The sequence below is a fragment of the Oncorhynchus mykiss genome, chromosome 24 (assembly GCF_057628025.1).
Source record: "Oncorhynchus mykiss isolate SJ-2025 chromosome 24, ASM5762802v1, whole genome shotgun sequence".
In the NCBI taxonomy this organism is placed as follows: domain Eukaryota; kingdom Metazoa; phylum Chordata; class Actinopteri; order Salmoniformes; family Salmonidae; genus Oncorhynchus; species Oncorhynchus mykiss.
Genome location: NC_143045.1, coordinates 1,142,112 through 1,158,075, shown reverse-complemented (window position 1 = coordinate 1,158,075; position 15,964 = coordinate 1,142,112). Strand labels below are relative to the sequence as shown.

Genomic DNA, 15,964 nt, shown 5'->3' with positions numbered 1-15,964 from the left:
ACTTTGTGGTGGTGGTAACTAGTGACAACCAACTAGTAGCCTTCAGTGGCGGGGCTACATTTGGACCACCAAAACAGCGGCGCAATGTGGGAAACGTAGTTTCTTAGCTGACAGATATGCCCGGGAGAGGGAGAGAAAACAACATAATGATTATCAAAATATACATGTTTTACCGTGAAGCAGTGTGCAGTGTACTTATGAAGCAGTGTGCAGTCAAACTGATCACTGAAAGTTTCCAGCAGTCGTGGGATGGTTTCTTCAATATAGACATCTCATCCCAGTTCTTGACTGAGGGAGGTGACACCTTTGCCAACAATCCCACATGGCACAATGTTTTCAAACCAGCCCATATCTGTGTTGCAGTTGAGTGCCAATGTTATGTATCTCCCACAATGGATTCCTGAAAGAGGAAACATTTGACTGTGATATCAAGCATGACACATTGTAGCCCTGTTGGTGTAAACATAGCAAAAAAATGGTTATTTAAATCAAGGGTTAACCTACCAATGGCACATATCTTGTTGTTTCCAACCCAGACCCCGGTGTCTGGGGAGGAGGATGCTTTTAACACATACTTCCTGAAAAGGTTGATGCCAGTCCTCTCCAGCTCAAATACATACCATTTCACACTTTTCTTGAAGCAGCCCAAGTTGATTATTGGGTAGCACACCAACTCCCCTGGGCCATGGATAGTTATGAACCCGTCACGGTTGCTACGAAATAATTCAGCACCAAGGAGTTTGAGTCTTTGCTCCTCTTCGAATGGTGAATGTCTAGTTCTAATGGTGTAGACTGGCGGGTGTTCACACAGTAGCAGAGCATTGTGCAATTTGTCTTTAGAATCCAGATGTCTCCTAACATAGAGTTGCTGTACCTGTAATGCACGTGCATAGGAAATACGACCCAACTGGATCACTTCAGCTGCTGATGTTGAAGTGTGCATTTTTTATGATGATTGAGTGTAAACTCCTTTTTCAATGTTTTCGATAGACAGGCAACTCCAAGTTTCTATTCTGAAGGACATAAAGTACAGTAGACAATGCAGCTCGCATCTTTCACAACGAACTTTGCATCCTTTGCCTGTGTTTGATCATGCCTGGCTCCATGATTCAGGTTCTCCAGTGTCGAGATCTCGTAGATGGGGGGCTGATACGTTAAATCGCTAGTCTACTATTGTTAAATTGTCATCATCACTTGTAGTCTTTGTTACATCTTGACATCCACGCCACGGGCGCAGCCATATTGGATTCGTTATTTTATCTTTAGTGGCAGTTCAACCAGCTGAGTGGTGCGTTATTGCCTCCAACTGGACGGGGTTGTAACCCGAAGCCTTTCTGTTATGAGGCAAAGAGGGTCACATTACTGCCCTCTAGCATTTCACTGTTCGACAACATCAGAGAGAAAATGTCTATGGAGCCCCCTCTGAATACTTCCCCCTTTCCCCAAGGTAGTCTGTTAGGCCTATAGTAGATTTGTGAAAGTTAATGGAACCCCTTGCTTGCACCCATCTGTCCAGTTAGATCCAGGATATGGAGATAATTATACATTGATTTCATAAGTGCTTGAACCAGGCCTGGGCATTGGGGGTGGAGGTGGCATCTACCTTCTTGTCAATTTCCCGCCATCTACACCGACCTGAAAAAACAGGACTGGTAAAAGCATATGCCAGGTAGGATAAGGGCCAACACCACATTGCTTTCACCTATCCAGTATTTTTACACAGATGAAAGGAATGGCATGAGGGAGTCAAATTAGATTATTGTCATGCAGCCCTGATAAGTTCCTTGAGTGTTTAAATGTAGTGGGGAGACATAGAGTGGAACCATTTTTTTCTTTCACTAGTAGCTATGTAACATTATTCAGACAAGAGCAAGAAGGGCAGGTTTAGGAATAGGCTAATGTAAGTACACATGATACTATTCAATTCCAACATGTACTGTCCACTGGTCCCTATGTTTCAGGTCAGTTTTATTAGATATGAAGTGCACTGTAACTGCCAGATCTTTTTTTTCTTCTTTTTTTTCTTTTATATGACTTTATTTGTACTTTGTGATCCTACAATAAAAACAAAGTTAAAAAAACAAGAAAAACACAAGCTCTGACTCATGACTACTGGTCTTATTAAGTTAACTAGGACTGATTGCAAAGAATAGGCTAAACCTGAGAAACTGTCATATTGCAACTATTCTAAAGAACAGTCAATATGAGCAAATCCTCATGAAATATCTCTGCACAATGCTCTTGGTGCTCCTCACTTTCTTGGCCATTGCATGAAAGTCTTGAAAACTATCCACTTGTGAAGCAGACACGATCAGAATTGCTGAACTGATGATTGATTCATCTAGCTGTAACGTTTTTCAGTGATATTTTGCTGTTTAGTTTTACCACAGACCATAATTTGCATGTATTTGAACCGTTACAAACCTGTAAACTGTGACACTATTTATAGTTGCTCAGCAGATACATTTTCTCTGGGGATAAATATGTAATTTCTATAAACATCTAAGAACCTATTTATAATACCGTACCTACATTTCATGAAAGTGTGAAAGGTAATTTAATCAAATTAAGATACTTAAAATTATACAAAGGCAAACATGTTTTTTAAATGACAGGTGAAGTAAATGAGGCAGCTGCATGCTCAAACCACAGCAGGGTCTGCCTGAAACATGAAATAGTTGTGTGTGAGTACTATTTCAGCCAATGTTATAATGCAGGTAGTTCATTAGGGTCACGTTGCAGAAGAAAATTTTCCATATTTTCAATACCGTCCTCGTGTGGAACATTCGTGTTTAACGACTAAACATCAAAAGTAACTAGCAGTCAGACAATATCTTCTTTAAGTAAATCAATAAAATCTTTATTAATGCAATTGCAGACAGAAGTTAACAACGGAAGCACATCACGTATGTTTCAGAGTAAGTTCCGCAAAATAAAAAAGGTTAAAGTTGCTTTAATATAGTTGCCGTCGACCCCTAGTGATGTAACTGCCTACGTCAACATCTTCTACTCATGAGACCAAGCCCATACATATACAGTTCTAAAAACTTGCAGGAGAAAACAATAGTCCAGTGTTTTCTAAGAGCTCAGCAGTAATTTTCCATTCAAGTGTGGCTTACAGTGGTATGCCTGACTTGTCTCTTATCTATTTACTCCCCTGCAGGGGTCTGTGTCTATGTGTCTCTTTTAGCCTTGAGGCGCTTTCTCACAGACACCCTGTTTTGACTGCAATGGCTCACACATCTGCTCAGACCGTTTCTGATAAGAGGCAGAGACTAGAAAATAACTGTGGAACAGTATTAAACCTTATAATGCATATATTGGTAATCTGTGGTCCAGGACCCTATAAATGTAGTGGGGGAGGGTCTTATAGCCCTTCTCCTTCTATTAATACAACATAAGCATACAACATCAATCATTTGGTGCAGCCCCTATCATGACCCCAAGGTGACCCCCACCAATCCACCCTTTGAGACTAATTAGTCTCACAGTTTCAATCATAATATTCTCCTCTGAAATCAAACAGATTTGGCAAATCACCCGGATCCATTTGATGCCAGGGATGGCCTGCTAAAGGGAGAAACAACTCGTGATGTTCCTGGAATGCTGGTGGGGGGGGGGGGGGGGGGGGGGGTGAGTCTGTCTATATTCCCATTCCTCCTGAGTCCTGGGAAGAACAATGGGATTAAGAGAAACCAGAAATGCACCAGTCTCACCTTCAGCACAATTTGTATCAGCTTCCACCAACACCATCACTCCAGCATGTTCAAGATCAGTTACAGTGATTTTCTTACAAATATAAACAGCAGCCAACATCACCAAACCTCCTACAAGTATAGGAGTAAACAATGAAAACAAAGTTAACATAACTTTCCCCATTACATTTAAACATTTAGCATTAAACCAGTCACCAATTTTGCCAAAGACAGATTTTTCCGATTTTGAAAGAGTTTTACTAAGATCAGCAATCTTATCAATTATTGCAGTCATATTCTCAGAGGAGTCAGGGAGGAGCATAACACAATTGTCAGGATCAACAATACCTAGTACGTTACAGTGTCCTCCTTCCTTCCTTCAAAAGATCATCTAAAGCCAACTCATGGCAGCCAAAGACTGCTTTCAGATTTTGGACATCTAATGAGAGTTGGCTAAATCCTCAGATCGTTAAATTCATATATATGGGCCTGTAAAGAGTAGGTTACATTTTTTACCCACTTTCCCAGGACAGCCACACCCCAGGTGACTGACATACCAAAAATCTCACCCGAGAGTAGGACATGACCATAGGCTTCCTGGTTGTCTGGGATGAGTCGTTTGGCGTGCTTCAGTTCCCCAGAGTTGGTTTGACCTGTCTCATTGAAAAGGTTGGTGACCGGAATTCTTAAACATTTCTGTTCTCCCCAAATAACAACATCCCCCATCCAGGAGGTAAAGTGAGGGACCCCTTGTCACTGCATACCCACATCCATCCAAAAGGTGCTCCTCTATCCTGGAGAGATTTACACCTGTCACCTGTTGCTGTAAGTCTAACACACTAAATTCCCCTTTAGCATAGTTTCTCCTATCACTATACTCTTCTCTCAGTTGACCCATATATACACGGCAAGTTCTAGTATCTCCCATATCTTCCTTCCCATCATTACAGAGACACAGGGCAGGGGTTGACTTCGGGCTTAGGGAGGTCAGTATGGGATTCATGCTCAAGCTTCCATTTCCTAACAATTCTATCCACGGGTGCCTGCTGGGATAATTACACAGTACAGAATGGGGAGTTCTTACCGTGAAAACTAACTCACCTCTCCCGAGGCGAGTTCTAGGCCATAGAGGGATCTGCCTGTTTCCTTCTACCACATTAGGTCAATTTGCTCCCTTCTTGTGACCAACTCAAAATACATGTATCCCATAATCCCCGGGTAACCTCTCAGTTCTTCTCCCAAAGAAGAGTCCTGTGGTCTCCCTTCGCCTAGTAGGTTGTTTCTCATTACCTCTCTGCATAAAGTATAAAAACCCACATTCAAAATCCGTCCTTCTCATAGGCTCAGCCTGACTCCCGAACAGCTCAGTGGTTGATGTAGGCTTTTTAAATACTCAAATCTGGGTTCCTGGCCTCTTCATCTGATTTCCAATTTTTCTCACCATTTGTATCCATTTGTTGTTTTCCTCAGATCCCCCACGGGGTCCCGTGGTTGCGCCCACGAGGAGACCCATGGAAAGGATGATGGGGAAAAACAAACCACCAGACCCGGTGTAGTCTCTGTTTCCTAGTTATAGAACCTGCGTGTGAGTGTGAAATGATGTCTCCTTCTTCTGCTCATTGGCTAGAGCCTTCTTCTTCATCTTTCTTTCCGGCCTTTTGGTCTGGGCACTCTGCTACTGTCCTTTAGATCAGACCTTCTTCTTCTTTGGACCTTCTCGGACCATCTGGCTCAAACCTTCTTCTTCAGATGTTCTCGGGGACTTGACCTCCCTCCCTCCCTCCAGTCGCTCATCCATGGCTTCCACTCTGGGAGATGCTTGTAGTGGGAGAGATGATGCCAGCCGAACCTCTCCGACACTCGCAGGGCTGTTGGTGTCACCTGGAATGGACCCATCCATCGTGGTTGGTTCCATTTTTCCATTTTCGCTTGTGAACTCTGATTTTCACCCAGTCTCCAACGTTTATGGGAAGCTCGTCAGGGTCTTCACCTGGGGGAACCTTGTTTGCTTTCCTATGGGCAGAGTGGAGAGACCTGACAATAGAGGTTAGTTCTTTCAGGTACTCAATGTGATCACACTGTGCCTCAGTTATGTCTATCTGTCGGTCAGTCATAGGTCAAACACCTGGTGTGTTCATGGGTTGTCCTGTTAACATCTCGTAAGGTGTACACCCAATACCTTTGTTAAGGCTGCTGCGCATTTTCATGAGGACAAGGGGCAAGCATTCCACCCAGCTCATTTTTGTGGACAGGCTTTTGCAAGCCCCACTTTGATCTTTTGATTAGCCTCCTCTGTAAATCCTGTTACTTTGCGGGTGATAGATGGACACAAACTTCTGGTCAACACCCATCATTTGGGCCACTTTAGCATCCACATCTTCTATGAGATGGGTGCCATTGTCTGCAGGCAAAACCTCAGGCACACCGTACCTGGGTATAATTTCTCTGACTAGCAATTTGGCAACTGTTCACGCATCGCAGTTGGTGGTGGGAAATGCGTCCACCCACCTGGTGAACCTGTCAATTATCACCAGGCTGCATCTCTTTCTTTCTTTTCAATCTACCATGTCTATGAAATCCATAGCAAGGTGTACAAAAATATCCTTTTGGAGTTGGGAACTTCCCTGGTTGCAGTGGAGTTCCCTTGTCTATGTTATATAACAAACATGTCGCACAATGGTAATGAACTGTTCTTTATGCTGATTCAAATTTGGGCAAAACCATTGGGCCGAAATCTTCTCCACCATATCCCCCTTTGGCGAATGGCTCACACCATAAGCCAATCGGCAAATAGTAGAGATCATGGTTGATGGTAAAACAGGGCATGCAGACAAAATATCAGCCTGCTGCTGTTTCTCAAGATCAGTAGTTTCAGATGACACAAACAACTAAAAATAGAATGCATGTGTGTTACAACGGGAAGCAGCCAATTTGACCTCCTCATCAGCTATGCTGTTACCAATACCAGCATAATCACTCCAACCCATGTGTGCCTCAACCTTAACAATAGCCAAATTGTTAGGCTTTTGGATAGTTTCAATCAACATAAGGTCTGTTTTTAATAGGTGTGTCTGTGGTATTAGTAAACCCTCTTGCTCTCCAAACCCCACACCATGACAAACCCTCCCCAATAGCACATGCTGAGTCTTAATAAACAGTAAGTGCCTTTCATGCCCCTAATTCACAAGAGATAACAATTCTGCCTGTTGCGCTGATAAATATTCTGGTAAGGGCTGTACAATTTTTATTTCTCCTGCAATATCTACCACAGAAAAAGAAACATGTTTCTTCCCTGTGCTTTGATCTATATAAGCAGAACTATCAACGAACAGCACCATGTCAGAGTCAAGCAGAGGTTCATCAAACTTCTTTCTTTAGTACACATTCCTGTGCTGTCTTGATGCCCCTGTTACTGTTACTTATCACCCTATCCTCGACTTAGGCGATGTCATCTACAAAATAGCTTCCAACACTACTCAGCAAACTTAATGCAGTCCATCACAGTGCCATCCGTTTTGTTACCAAATCACCTTATACCACCCACCACTGCAACCTGTATGCTCTAGTCGGCTGGCCCTCGCTACATATTCGTCGCCAGACCCACTGGCTCCAGGTCATCTATAAGTCTATGCTAGGTAAAGCTCCGCCTTATCTCAGTTCACTGGTCACGATAACAACACCCACCCGTAGCACACGTTCCAGCAGGTATATCTCACTGATCATCCCCAAAGCCAACACCTCATTTGGCCGCCTTTCCTTCCAGTTCTTTGCTGCCAGTGACTGGAACGAATTGCAAAAATCACTGAAGTTGGAGACTTTTATTTCCCTCACCAACTTTAAACATCAACTATCTGAGCAGCTAACCGATCGCTGCAGCTGTACATAGTCCATCTGTAAATAGCCCACCCAATCTATCTACCTCATCCCCATACTGTTTTTATTTTATTTACTTTTCTGCTCTTTTGCACACCAGTATCTCTACTTGCACATCATCATCTGCTCATTTATCACTCCAGTGTTAATCAAGGCCCAAAGTTTCTTCTGCACCTGTTGTAACCTCTTCCATTTCCCCCACACTGCAAACTCACATGCTCCAACTTCCCACAGGTCCAGCATTGAATGTTGTTCCAGTCACGAGGGGCTCTGGCGGGCCCACCTCTTCCAGTCCATGTTTGTAGGTCACCATAAGGCTGAATAGGGAAAGGCACATACCCCCTAGGCACCAGGTTCACGGGTGCCGGATGTGACTGTGGGGGAGCTGCAGGCTGTGGTTGTGGTGAGCCTGTAGAAACAACTTGAGCAGCCATCATATTGTGAGTAAAACCAGCACTTCCTTTCTCAATCTTTGCAAGCTGGGCCTTCTTCAGTGCAGTGACTAGTCCTCCTTTTCTTGAGTTCTTATCAGTCTTAAGTTTCTTCCAGTTTCTGAACCAGTGTCTGAGATACTCTTCTTTCTCTCCCCCAGTCTTTCTTCTTCTCTCTTTCTGACTTTCCTTCCTTCCTGCTCTCTGAATAGGTCAACCATGGATGGTGGCACATTGTACTTTTTTTTGCTTCTTTAGTTGTTAGTGTTTTTTTTATTGTTATTATCTTCTCCTATGTCTAGGAGATGCAAGTAGAGGTTCATCAAACAAGTCTTTCTTGTTCCTGTTCCTTTTTTGTGGAGTGAGTTGGGGTGGCAAGGGAAACTCCCACCAGGAACTGTGCCTCCTTTTTTCATCCAATTCTAATGTTCTCATTCAGCTTGTTGCTGCTGTTGTGTCATCCACCTCCTTCATCAGAGTCCCCTCAAGGATAATTGTGGTTGCTTCTCCTTTTTCTTCTGTCAGTGGTATGAGAGGGTAGATCTGTGTATAGTCACCTCTGGGGTCCTCTGGGTTGAGTCTCATACGGCGGCGGGGTGGTGAGGACTATTCTATTCCACTATACTATATCCTGTTCTGCCTCTGTCCTGACTAATTTATTTCCTCCCGCACTCTATTGTTCTCTCCAGCTTTAGTTTGGTCAAAGTAGCCTTGTTCATGAAAATATGTCCTTCCAGCATCATCATTCCTATCACAGTTTCTGATACAAGGGTACTTTTCTTCTTCCCCATCTTTTTGTCAATTTTTCTTGTCTGAATTATTTCCTTGACTAAATCCAACCTGGGTGTAATATGTATGAATATGCCTATATAAATTATTATCTATCTCCTTTCAGTGTGTGTTAAACAACAGTGGGTGATACTGTAATCCTAATTCTAATCTCACTTAATCCAGGCTATAGTAAATGGTTCTACCAAACTCAAATATATTTCACACATGGGCCTCACAGAGACAACCGCATGATAGACTTAAATTCCTAATATTATATCTTAAGGGTATAGAGTAACAGTAATATTATATTCACCAGGTGATAGTGTCACAAAGTAATTTTCTATGAATACAACTTTACAAATGCACATTTCTACAGAATACAACTGCCTTGTAATAATTTACTGGTTTACTAAGGGTTGTACATTTCCAATGCTGTCGTATGGTAGGAAAGTGTCACTAACAAATATGTTCAACCTTTTATTCAAATAACTTCTGTCCTACTCCTAATTTTTTATTCCATTGGACCATTACCCAATAATAGCGCCATAATCCACAAACAAACAAACAAATGAAACATACAACACAATATTCATAAACAACTCAACTCATTACTAGGTAATGTTTTCAGAATTACCTCTCCAACATCAAATATTATTCAACAAACCATCCTCCACATAGGTCAGGGTGGTATAGGTAATTTTCACAGAATTACCTCTGCAAATCAACTTCTTAATCAACAGGCCACCCTCCCCATAGGTCAGGGTGGCCTTAGATAATCTCCCCATAGGTCAGAATTACCTCTGCAAATCAACTTCTTAATCAACAGGCCACCCTTCCCATAAATCAGGGTAGCCTTAGGTAATCTCCCCATAGGTCAGAATTACCTCTGCAAAATTACTAGTATTCAGGTAATTGTTGCTGAATTACCTCCCAAAATAAAATAGACGATTATCGCTGAATCCCCTCTCCTAAAACAACTAAAACAAACTATTATTAAGGAATGGTCGCTGCATTACTTCTCCAAAACACATCAAAATCACTCAATTCCATTTATCATATATTGACATCATGTATTTCACCAATAACCAGGTATATGTAATATTTCCAATCTAGAATTCGACTATGTCATATTCAAAGTTTATGTGTATATTTGGGTTGAGTAAGGTGCCACTTACTTGTTAGACGGAAACCACACCAGTGAATGCCAATCAATTACAGACTTAGATTAAACAGGTGTCTGCTTAGCTTGTTCAATTTGGAGCTCTGGCACCATGGTGTAGAATCTCCTCCAACCGGGGTGGACACTTAAAAACGGCTCACACATCTGCTCAGACCGTTTCTTATAAAAGGCAGAGACTAGAAAAGAACCGTGGAACAATATTAAACCTTATAATGCATATATTGCTAATCTGTGGTCCAGGACCCTATAAATGTAGTGGGGGAGGGTCTTATAGCCCTTCTCCTTCTATTAATACAACATAAGCATAATCAATTATTATAATACATCAATCATTTGGTGCAGGCCTTATCATGACCCCAAGGTGACCACCATCAAGAGGATCAACAGATTCAATAATAGAGATCATACGGCTGGTGTCATTTACAAAGGAGGGGAGCTGATCTGCGAGTGGTTTAATAAAAAAGTTAACAAAAGTCGATAAAGGAGCCTTTACTGCACCAATGCCCACTACAATAGGGCGCCCTGGAGGTTTTGTAACATTCTTGTTATAATTTTGGCAAAGTATAGAAAGTGTCAATTTTAGGGTGTTGAATAGCCAAAAATGTGTGTTTTTTTTAAGTGATTTGACCAGAACTTAAATACCCATCTAGGACAGTAAAGATAGTGTTCTGAAATTGGGAAGTGGGGTCACTTCTGAGTTTCTTGTAGAAGGTGTTGTCAAGCAGTTGTCTATGACATTCATTTACATAAACTGTCCTCCATGTGTATACCAACCCACCATTATCAGCAGGGCGGGTACGGACTGACGTATCGGATTGTAATTCATCTTTAGGTTATTATGGAAAGATATGTACTCATGTTTGTTCTTAAGGAGATTACCAACATATTTTTCAACGTGTCTGCAATATGTCTCAATATTTGATTGTGATTGGCTGGAGGTACAAAATAACTCTTACTTCTAAAAGGAGTTGGAGTATGTGCAGGTGAGTAGCCTACATGTTTAGTTGAAATATCACAATTTGGGGAGCTACAGTGTTCCCTTATTAAACGGATGTGTCTAAAAAACTTTAACATGTCTACCTTAACATCGAAATCTTTCATTTAAAGACCCTTGCGCCCTTTGGTCTCAACTTACACTTTGATCTGAAGCCATTTTTGTGATTATTGTGATTTTGCTATTCATTGTAAATGTTTGTAGACCTATATATCCAAATTGTGTCTATGATCGTATGCTATCCATTTCTGTTTTTATATGTTCTATTTACAGTATTTAGTCAGCCACCAATTGTGCAAGTTCTCCCACTTAAAAAGATGATCATCATAGGTACACTTCAACATTGACAGACAACATTGACAGGATTTTTTATGAATTTATTTGCATATTATGGTGGAAAATAAGTATTCGGTCACCTACAAACAAACAAGATTTCTGTCTCTCACAGACCTGTAACTTATTCTTTAAGAGGCTCCTCTGTCCTCCACTCGTTACCTGTATTAATGGCACCTGTTTGAACTTGTTATCAGTATAAAAGACACCTGTCCACAACCTCAAACAGTCACACTCCAAACTCCACTATGGCCAAGACCAAAGAGCTGTCAAAGGACACCAGAAACAAAATTGTAGACCTGCACCAGGCTGGGAAGACTGAATCTGCAATAGGTAAGCAGCTTGGTTTGAAGAAATCAACTGTGGGAGCAATTATTAGGAAATGGAAGACATACAAGACCACTGATAATCTCCCTCGATCTGGGGCTGCACGCAAGATCTCACCACGTGGGGTCAAAATGATCAAAAGAACGGTGAGCAAAAATCCCAGAACCACACGGGGGGACCTAGTGAATGACCTGCAGAGAGCTGGGACCAAAGTAACAAAGCCTACTATCAGTAACACACTATGCCGCCAGGGACTCAAATCCTGCAGTGCCAGACGTGTCCCCCTGCTTTAGCCAGTACATGTCCAGGCCCGTCTGAAGTTTGCTAGAGAGCATTTGGATGATCCAGAAGAAGATTGGGAGAATGTCATATGGTCAGATGAAACCAAAATATAACTTTTTGGTAAAAACTAAACTCGTCGTGTTTGGAGGACAAAGAATGCTGAGTTGCATCCAAAGAACACCATACCTACTGTGAAGCATGGGGGTGGAAACATCATGCTTTGGGGCTGTTTTTCTGCAAAGGGACCAGTACGACTGATCCGTGTAAAGGGAAGAATGAATGGGGCCATGTATCGTGAGATTTTGAGTGAAAACCTCCTTCCATCAGCAAGGGCATTGAAAATGAAATGTGGCTGGGTCTTTCAGCATGACAATGATCCCAAACATACCGCCCGGGCAACGAAGGAGTGGATTCGTAAGAAGCATTTCAAGGTCCTGGAGTGGCCTAGCCAGTCTCCAGATCTCAACCCCATAGAAAATCTTTGGAGGGAGTTGAGAGTCCGTGTTGCCCAGCAACATCGCCAAAACATCACTGCTCTAGAGGAGATCTGCATGGAGGAATGGGCCAAAATACCAGCAACAGTGTGTGAAAACCTTGTGAAGACTTACAGAAAACATTTGACCTCTGTCTTTGCCAACAAAGGGTATATAACAAAGTATTGAGATAAACTTTTGTTATTGACCAAATACTTATTTTCCACCATAATTTGCAAATAAATTCATTAAAAATCCTACAATGTGATTTTCCCCCTCATTTTGTCTGTCATAGTTGAAGTGTACCTATGATGAAAATTACAGGCCTCTCTCATGTTTTTAAGTGGGAGAACTTGCACAATTGGTGGCTGACTAAATACTTTTTTGCCCCACTGCATGAGGAGGTGCAAAAGATTATTGATTGAGTTATGTAACTGATTGTTTTTCAAGCCACTTGCAAACTGGCAGTTTCCAATCAACAATGATCATAACATAAATTAATTTCCAGGGTGGGGTGTCTTGGGGAAAATATGGGAAACTCTTGAAAAATAAATAAGTGAAAAAAGACTATGGCCAAGTTGGGTTTTACAAATAGCTTATATTATAGCAGTGAATATAACTTTAGGCGTGCGTCAACTCTAAGTCCAGGACAGTAGGCATATGTACTATTGGCGCCCACAGTAAATGCTTTGCCACTAGCCTACAGTCAGATTGCCTGCCCATAGAGTCCCACATTGGAGGTGTCATAATACCTATAAAACCTAGTGGTCAAACAGGGAAATGGTTCCAATTTTACATTTTTCCTATAGGGAATTTTAGTAGAGACACTTAAAATAAGAGTTGTGTTTTGTTTAGGCTTACCCTGGTGTATCTGAGAGTGAATACAGGCAAATAGAGGTGCCCTCATTTCACGACTGACTTGGTGTGTTTGGACCATGATAGCTCGTTGGTGATGTGGACACCAAGGACTTGAAATTTTCGACACACTCCACCACAGACGGGTCAATGTTAACGGGGGCCTATTCAGCCCACCTTTTCCTATAGTCCACGATCAGCTCCTTTGTCTTGCTCACATTGGTTGTTGTCCTGGCACCACACTGCCAGGTCTCTGACCTCCTCCCTGTAGGCTGTCTTATTGTGGTCGGTGATCAGGCCTACCAATGTTGTGTCGTCAACAAACTTAATGATTGTGTTGGAGTTGTGTTTGACCACGCAGTTGTGGGTGAACAGGGAGGACAGGAGGGGACTAAGTATATACCCCTGAGGGAACCCAGTGTTGAGGATCAGCGTGGCAGACATATTGTTGCCTACCCTTACCACCTGAGGGGTAACAGTATAGCTTCCGTCCCTCTCCTTGCCCCAACCTGGGCTTGAACCAGGGACCCTCTGCACACATCAACCAGTCACTCACGAAGCATCGTTACCCATCGCTCCACAAAAGCCACGGCCCTTGCAGAGCAAGGAGAACAACTACTTCTAGGTCTCAGAGCGAGTGACGTCACCGACTGAAACACTATTAGCGCGCACCACCGCTAACTAGCTAGCCATTTCACATCGGCCACACATAGTCACTTCACCCCTACCAAAATGTAGAAATGTCCTCGACAAACCTACAACCCCGCAAATTGACTCGATACCGGTACCCCCTGTATATAGCCTCATTATTGTTATTTTATTGTGTTACTTTTTATAATGTTTTACTTTTGTTTATTTGGCAAATATTTTCTTAACTCTTCTTGAACTGCATTGTTGGTTAAGGGCTTGTAAAGTAAGCATTTCACGATAAGGTCTACACTTGTTGTATTTGGCGATTGTGACGAATAAAGTTTGATTTGATATATTGATAAAAGTCACCGTGTCTAAGAGAGATTTACACGGTTATCAAAACATCACACCAGGGTAAACCTACACAAAACACAGTGCTTATTTTAAGTGTTACTAAAATCACCTATGGGAAAAATGAATGGTGGAAAAACGATTGGAACCATTTCCTTGGATGACTGCTAGGTTTTATAGGTATTGTGATTCACCCTGTGGTACTATATAGGATTATTTAGTACATGTGGTGTGTTGGGTAAGTGGCGTTTGCATTTCCTAAACTCGGTCCTCAGGACCCAAAGGGTTGCACATTTATTTGTTTGCCCTAACACTACACATCTGATTCAAATTATCAAAGATTGATCATTTGTTCATTATTTGAATCACCTGTGTAGCGCTAGGGCAAAAACCCAAATGTGCACCCATTGGGGTCCCGATGACCGAGTTTGGGAAACCCTGCCCTAGGGTCTTAGTTTGTGCAGGCTATTCCAAGGCTCGAACTCCGCTAATCCGGTAAAATAAATCAAGCACACACAATTTGTGTTCCTCTGCTGTCGTTGATGCATTGAGTGACTGGGGGGGATTGTTTTCAAACATAGAGATAGGGACAGAGATGGAAGAGAGACACCCCACTCCCTCATTTTTGAGTGGTTAAATTACAGCACAGGCACAGATAAGGCTCTACCTGTGTAGAGAGAACTCCCCTTTGTCTCCAAAGTGCCCTTTTCAGGGGTGGTATTCAAAACCATTTTCATCTATGCGTCAGAACCAAAAAGCGCATTTTGATTGTTGACCAATGACCAGTCATCACCATTGGTGCACCTTGTTTAATTTCCTCTAGTTTTGCCTGGCAAAAACAAGTAGCCCTACGTTAACATCCGAATAAAATACTATTTAGAAATGTACTACTCATTCATAGCCAGAAAAATAGGCTACCTTGATTGACAATTTTCATATTTCAGATTGGCCTGGTTTGGGTGGCTACTGGCTATGTGCCTAAAGATGAGCAGCTGTAAAATCGCACTACCTTCAATTTTATGCGATGAAGATGTAACATATTCTGGCGAATTTATTACGTTATTTCTGAGAAAGAACAGGGCTTCCAGGCTGGCAGCTTGAACTAGCACTCTGCAGGCAGGCACGGTGCAAGCATCCTCTCCATCCAATCCTGCAACCTCTGCTATAAGTAGTCTGTATGATTTTGCTTGCTCTGGACTCCAGAGAAGTGACATGATATATCCCTACTTGATAGTGGCTGCTAACATGAATGAATTTAAGCTCCAAATTGCAGGTGTAAAATGCAATTTATTTTTGTAGTCTAGTTTGCGTTTTGAAACAGCATCACCGTTTATGGCGGTAATGACATACATTTGGGAAGCAATTCTGCGCGCATGTTCGCATCTGCAGACGCGCGCGCGGGGGTCACACGTTTTATTGCTACTCCCTTTTGAGGGTCGCTGGTAAAAGTTTTAAAACATGATAGTGGTAACATTTGGGTTGGCTATAGTAATGGTAGGCCACAGTATTTATTTCAATTTTAAATTTTGACTGTAATTGTGTTGGTCATTGTTAGTAAGTGCATAATTTATTCCAGTTAAAAAAAAAATAGCAAAATACTTTACTCATCATATTGTGCTGCTTTCCCCTTATATTGTAATAATTGCTGAACAAGTTCCTGATCGTGGTAGTGGGACATTTTTTTGAGGGTGTGACTTTTTTTGTTTTGAGCACAAAAGGTATGTGCATGGATCAATGAACTAAGTAGACCAGACCCAGTTGATATTGCG

General features: G+C 42.0%; 1 pseudogene; it reads right to left on the bottom strand.

Annotated features, from left to right (window-relative positions):
* Positions 1 to 42: 42 nt before the first annotated feature.
* Positions 43 to 943, bottom strand: LOC110503488 (octanoyl-[acyl-carrier-protein]:protein N-octanoyltransferase LIPT2, mitochondrial-like; annotated as a pseudogene).
* Positions 944 to 15,964: the final 15,021 nt, after the last annotated feature.